Source organism: Hemibagrus wyckioides, linkage group LG15 (assembly GCF_019097595.1).
Source record: "Hemibagrus wyckioides isolate EC202008001 linkage group LG15, SWU_Hwy_1.0, whole genome shotgun sequence".
Taxonomy (NCBI): domain Eukaryota; kingdom Metazoa; phylum Chordata; class Actinopteri; order Siluriformes; family Bagridae; genus Hemibagrus; species Hemibagrus wyckioides.
This window is the reverse complement of record NC_080724.1, coordinates 20,265,197-20,272,500: the sequence shown is the minus strand read 5'-3', so window position 1 is coordinate 20,272,500 and position 7,304 is coordinate 20,265,197.

The following is a 7,304-nucleotide window of genomic DNA, read 5'->3' as shown; positions in this document are numbered from 1 at the left end:
CCATATACAGTGTATATGTAAAGTACCATATATTATGGAATGGAATGGTATAGTATAGTAGAGCATATTATATAATGGTATAATATAGTAAAGTATATTATAATATAGTATAATGTAGCATAGGGTGCAAAGTAGAGCATATTATGAAATTATATAGTATACTATAGTATAGTACAGTACAGTGTTACTATAATGGTATAGTGTAGTGTATAATAAAATGGTATAGTATAGTGTAGTAAAGTTTAGTATGTTATGTTATAAAGTATAGCATAATAGTGAATTTATTCCCTAACCCTGTTTTTTTCATAATCAGTGGCATAAAATGGTAAAGCAGATTATAATTTTATCATCAGGATGTAAAAGCAGAATGGCCTTGACCTCTTCACCCTGAGAGAATTATAACTTTATTACACCAGTCACTTGCTTAACCTTCTCCTGTCACACTTTACTGGAGCTGAAATTTATTTCTCTCCACCACACACTCAGCACAGAGACTGTAAATCACCCCAGCCTGTGGGAATGATGCTTAACACTTACCATGAAGATATGAAGCCGTATTATTGCCAAGTATAAAACCTTCATAACAACACTTTCTCGTAAGTGCAAAAACTCTGCCGTATTTAATTTGTACATAAATCTTATAACTCCTTACACCACAGTGAAGGGACATTTATTTTACATTTGTGGTGCTATAAATAAATAAAGAGCACCACATGTTCTTTAAGTAAGAAAACTTGCAGTCTCTGTGGTATAAGTTGAATGCATCAATTCATAATTTATGTTTATATTCAACACATCTGGGTTTTCATGAGAATCTTCACACAAAGTCCAAAACATTCAGCAGTTCCTTCACAGACATCACTGTGGAGAAAGAGCAATGTTTCTCCGAAGTCCGTCTGATCAAGTGCATCTTTGGAAAACCCCTCAGTGGGGGAACGTGTGTGACCGTTGTGTTACAGAGGGCTTCTGCACCTGTTCTGTGGGGGAGGAGTGTGTGTGTGTGTGTGTGTGTGTAAGAGTGTGTAAGGGTTAAGCAGGCTTACATTGGACAAGGGTCTCCACAAAAACAAGATGATTATCTCACGTGCATGGTTAACAGCCGACCTGCCAGACTGGATATTAAAACCCACATGAAAGTGGCTTGTGCGTGTTTCTCTGGAACCTAACGGACATGTTTTATAGATATATGGTGGAATATCACCAGGAATATCACCAGGAATTCTTTAAAAATGATCATAAACCATGTCCCCCCTTTAATGCTGTCTATCAGGAAAGACGTGTTTTGTCTGAAGATCTGAAGTTTGAAGGTCTGATGTTTCTTTAGTTGTGCTCTAGAGCAGTTTCATGAATTTGAACAAATGTTTCTGTAAAAGAAAAAAAAACCCTTTACTGGCTATCTGTATCATTTAGAGCTAATAAATCTGGCGGCTAAATTTGGAAAATTCCATTATCGAGAGCAACTTACATTCAGGTCATTTTTTAAAATACAACTGAGTAGTTGAGGCTTAAGGGCCTTGCTCAGGGGCCTAGCAGGGGCCTGTCAGTGACAGCTTGGTGCTCCTGGGATTCAACTCAATGCCTTCCAATCAGTAGGCCAACCGCTGAGCTACCACTACACTTTTCCTATTGCTGCTACTACTGTTACTATTACTACTGTTATTACTACTAATGTTACTATTATTACTGTTATTACTACTGCTACTATTACTACTACTGTTACTATTACTAATGTTATCACTACTTCTGTTCTACTAATAGTAGCAGTAGTTGCTACTATTACTACCTTTGGGATGAATAAAGTATCTATCTATCTATCTATCTATCTATCTATCTATCTATCTATCTATCTATCTATCTATCTATCTATCTATCTATCTATCTATCTATCTATCTATCTATCTATCTATCTATCTATCTATCTATCTATCACTACTGTAACTATTACTACTTTATTACTGCAACTGTTACTATTACTACTAATATTACTACTACTATTATTACTGCTTCTATTACTATTACTAATACTACTCTTATTACTAAAACTGTTACTATTACTACTGTTCTTACTACTACTATTACTACTGCTACTGTTACTTCTACTAATGTAACTATTACTACTGTTATTAATACTAATATTACTGTTACTGTTAATACTGCTGCTGATACTACTATTACAGATATTACTATTGCTACTACGACTGTTGTTACTACTACTGCTGCTGATACTACTGTTACTACTACTAATGTAACTATTACTACTGTTATTACTATTCATACTATTAATACTACTAATGTAACTATTACTACTGTTATTACTACTATTACTATTACTGCTGATACTACTATTACTGATATTACTAAACCACTACTACTATTACTATACTGATACTGCTATTACTACTACTAATGTAACCATACTACTACTATTACTGCTGATATTACTATTACAACTACTAATGTAACTATTACTACTGTTATTACTACTAATATCACTACTGATATTAGTACTACTGCGGCTGACACTACTATTACTGATATTACTATTACTACTACTCCTGTTATTACTACGATTACTCCTATTATTACTACTAATAATAATTGTGTATGTGTGGTGCCCTGAGATGAACAGGAGCTTTTGATAAAGACTTCTGATTAACAAATGTAAATAGTGAATGTCCAACTTTACTTTCGTACTGTCCCTAAAATGAAATGATTTCATTATTTTTTCCTTTAGACTGTAGGAGAAGTAGTGAGGAACTCTAGTCAGTTTAAGAAGCCTGGGTGAAGCTCCTCATGAGAAGATCCTGAGAGAGTATAACGCTCAATCAGGAAAATTGTGAGTGATTGTAATATAATGTAATATATAAACTAGGTTTGTTTTAAAGGTTTTTGGGATCTTGGATAAAAGGAAAGTTATGTGGTATAACAAATATAAGAAATATTTACTCATTTCAAGCTTAAAACTGACTTATTCTAGTTGCTTCTTACTAGAAATAAAGGCAAACAGTAATGAAGATTATCTACCAACGGAATAAATCTAACCCCAATAAACAGAAGTATCAGTTGTATTCATCTGTAATTAAGATATTTTTATTTGCTATCATTGTTTTGCATTGTATACACTACCAGTCTGCGGCAGATTATCCTGCTATTGTTTCACGTCAATCAAAAGGGAAAAAAAAGAAAGATTTGCTGTGCGTGATGCTTTCGCCGCAGGCTAGACGTTACTCGAACCGTTTGCTTTATGAAGGTACTTCAGGCTAATTAGTTTCTGAATAAGAATCTCATAAGTGCTGCATACAAAATAGCCAAACATAGCACCCTTGCTGTAATCTCAAAGATCCGGGTCATTCCGTCTCCTGCAGACAGACAGAAACCTGCCTCGTGAGAATGCCTGCCTTTGTCCCATCAGGATTTCATCAAGACTAGAGGAATCATATTAGAGCAACACTCAACAATGCTAGCAATGTCAGCAAACTTAGATTTATTTTGTAATTACAACAAATCTGATATCAAAACATTGTATTGTAATAAGTTGTTCAGGGTTTATAATTGATGTTGTGTTTTAGTAAGTTGTTTTTGGTGGTATTGGTAATGTACATTAAAGCAATATTACAACAATTTAGCTAAACAGCCGCTCCGTTCCACTGTCTGACTTCCAGCTGAAATGCATGAGCGTGTCACATTTACCTGGACATTACTGAAATGATTTAGATGCGAGTGTGACTTATATCAAGCACAGAACACAGAGTTGATTTGTGGGAGAATGTGTGTGTGTGTGTGTTTGTGTGTGTGTTGATTTTAGACTGCTTTTAAGCCGGCTTTGCTAAAAAAACAGAGTGCAGTATCTCCCTTCAGATGGCTGTGCTACCAAACTGGTTGAGTGTACTACAGGATGTTTTATTAGTGTTATTTTATACCAAGTTCACACAGGCTGAACAAATCGAGACCCAGGGCCTTTCGTTCAACATGTGTGCACTCGTTTAACACGTCCTACTTATTAGCTAAACTTTAAGAAAGCATGCTTCAAAACAGTCAGGTTCCAACTCACAAACTTTATGCCGCTCAGTTTGTAAGAAGAATTAGAGCTTATAATGAACGGTAAATAGTAATATTGAGATATCATTTACAGAAGCAAAATTCCTCTCACTATATTGCACTCTTTCAATATTAATATATAATATCATTTATGGTTAGCGGTGTGTTGGTGGTAGCTGAAGTGGTTAAGGCTCGGGGTCATTGGCTGGAAGCCCCAGCACCGACAAGCTGCCACTGTTGGGCCCTTGAGCAAGGCTCCCAATGTCCCCCTGCTCCAGGGGCGCTGCATCATGGCTGACCCTGTGCTCTGACCCCAACTTCCTAGGATGGGATATGCGAAGAAAGAATATCACTGTGCAGTGATGTATATGTGACAAATAAAGGCTACTTAATTACACCTTAATTAACTGTGTGCCTATTTATGATGCAGCACCTTCGAGAAAGCAAGGGAGCCCTCCATTGTAGGATTGAAATTATACGCAGTTTGACATGCAGTGAAATGCTTTTTGTGACTGTGAGTCAAAATAAAAGTAGTCAAAAAATAAAATTAAATGGAGTTAAAATAAATAAAATAAAATAAATGGAGTTATACAATATAAAATTGGGCTATACAATAAAATAAAATTATAAAATTTAATTTTCAATCAAGATTTATTTTAAAATATAAATTTTTAGATTTAGATTTTCTGCGTCATGGCTGACCCTGTGCTCTGACCTTCCAAAGTTGGGATATGTGAAGAAAAAATTTCACTCTGCTCTATTATTCTTCTAAAAAATTTTTAGTTTATTAACTAAAAATTAAACTTTTAGCATATTGTGTAGTTTTAGTTTATTGTGTAGTTTCAGTTTATTGTGTAGTTTAGTGTATTGTGTAGTTTTAGTGTATTGTGTAGTTTTAGTGTATTGTGTAGTTTTAGTTTATTGTGTAGTTTTAGTTTATTGTGTAGTTTAGTTTATTGTGTAGTTTTAGTTTATTGTGTAGTTTTAGTGTATTGTGTAGTTTTAGTGTATTGTGTAGTTTTAGTTTATTGTGTAGTTTTAGTGTATTTTCTGTCAATAGATTAAATTTTTTAATCGTGATTAATCGCACCCTTTTTGTGTAATTAACTGCGATTAATCGCACACTTATAGTGAAATTAAACATACACTTTTTATTTTGTCGGTTTGGTTTGCTATTCATCAGTTTGCTAGTAAAACCTGTGATGTGTTTTAAATAATCCTCATTACAGTGTATGCACACACAGATGCGTACTATCTGTGGTAGCATTCGGTCTCTGCTGTGTTCACACTGCACCATGGATCGGCGACAGGAGCTTTCACACTGCATGACTTCACAATAGGAACAATCGCCAACAACTCTGTCTGGTACACAAACTGCATTTCACAACTGAGATAATAAGGAAATAACGCAAGATCACACGTAAGATCAGAGTTCTCGCACAAGACTGGAAATGGAACCCCACAAATAGTTCATGAGCCAAATGGTCAGTCCGGGGAACAAGGATTGTGCGTTCTGCAGAATTGAATTTTGCCTTGTGCTGCTGCTGATGCGGCTGGTCAAGCAAATTCTTCTGCTTTATTTCTGTTTGATGCTATTGTAAAGTTTATTTATTCTGATAGAACTATATTTCAGACATTTTTTTCTGATAAATACCTAAAAACTCTATTAAACTATAATATTGGACTTTGCTTGCTGATATTGTAGTCTATAACTCCGTTGTAGGTCATCGCCGATGTATTTTTCAATCAGAACTACTTTCACACTGCACGACTTTGCGTCACCGACAGGTCCAGATATTTAGCATGCCAAATATTTCACAGGAGTCGGAGACTAATCGGCTCAGATTAGAGTTTTTGGTCATTCACACTGTGCGATTGTCACTCGCGTGCATGTGTTCCACTTTGCCATGATTTGGCAAAACTAGTTGGCGACTGAAAAGTCATGCAGTGTGAACTCGGTGATGATAAACTCCTGACCCTCAATATCATCTGCGTGATGCAAATTACGTTAATGACCCATCTTTGTCTGTTTCTGTAACTTATTGGCGTTATTTGCGTTAAATTATTTTAACGTGATAAGGATTTTGTATTAATCGCATGCATTAATGCGTTAACATTGACAGCCCTATATATATATATATATATATATATATATATATATATATATATATATATATATATATATATAATTTCTTATTTTATAAACAGAATTTTGTTTAGTTTGGGTTTATTAGCCATTTTCCATTGTTACTATGCGACGGTGGGACCGACATAAGGTTGTGTGTTAATTTTTCAATATAATATTTAAGGATGAGCGACCTAAAGTGGGAATCAACGTAAAATGAGGCACTACTACTATATGTATATATATATATATATATATAATGGATTAAATTAAAATGACAAAAATATAAATAAATTAAAAATATAAAAATGTAAAATGTAGTAATCATACTACATAAATAAATGAATGAATGAATGAATAAATGAGTAAATAAATAAATACATTTATTATTATTATTATTATTATTATTATTATTATTATTATTACAGCATATGATAATCAGAACAACAGCTTTTACTGTAAATAAACTGATTTCTCTTTCATTTGTGATTTGAAACTGAAAATAATTTAAAACTGCTGAGTTTCCCAGTTTAGAAACCACGAGCCTTGCATTTTTTGGGCTCTGTTGGAAACCGCACACTTATTATTTAAAAAAACCCAGAAGGAAATGAAGAAAGTTAACAGGCTGATTTGTGTATTTCAGTGTTTTGTTTGGAATCTGACAGCAGGGTGGAGGAAAATACCAATTTCACACATTTCAGGAATGTAAAGCTCAGCTAGAGGAATGTGAGGAAATAAAAACATTCTAGAAAGAAACGCTTAAGCATGTGTGTGTGTGCATGTGTGTGTGTGTGTGTTGCTATTAATCTATATTTCTGATCATTATCAGATATTAGGATCAGCTAGCAATTTTCACGCCCAAGCTAACTGACAATAATAATAATAATAATAATAATAATAATAATAATAATAATAATAATAATAATAATAATAACAGTTCATATTGTTGTTGCTATCATTATCTCTATTCAGTTATTCAGTCAATTATTCTATATGCGGTAAGGTGAATAACAAACAGACGTTTTTTTGGTTTTGTTTTGTTTTTTTTAGCTCTGTGGTCTGTTAGCAGTTAAGAGCCGCAATATGCAAATAGTTTTTCATAACTCTTACCTACACACAATCTGTCATTCTTTTGTTTCCC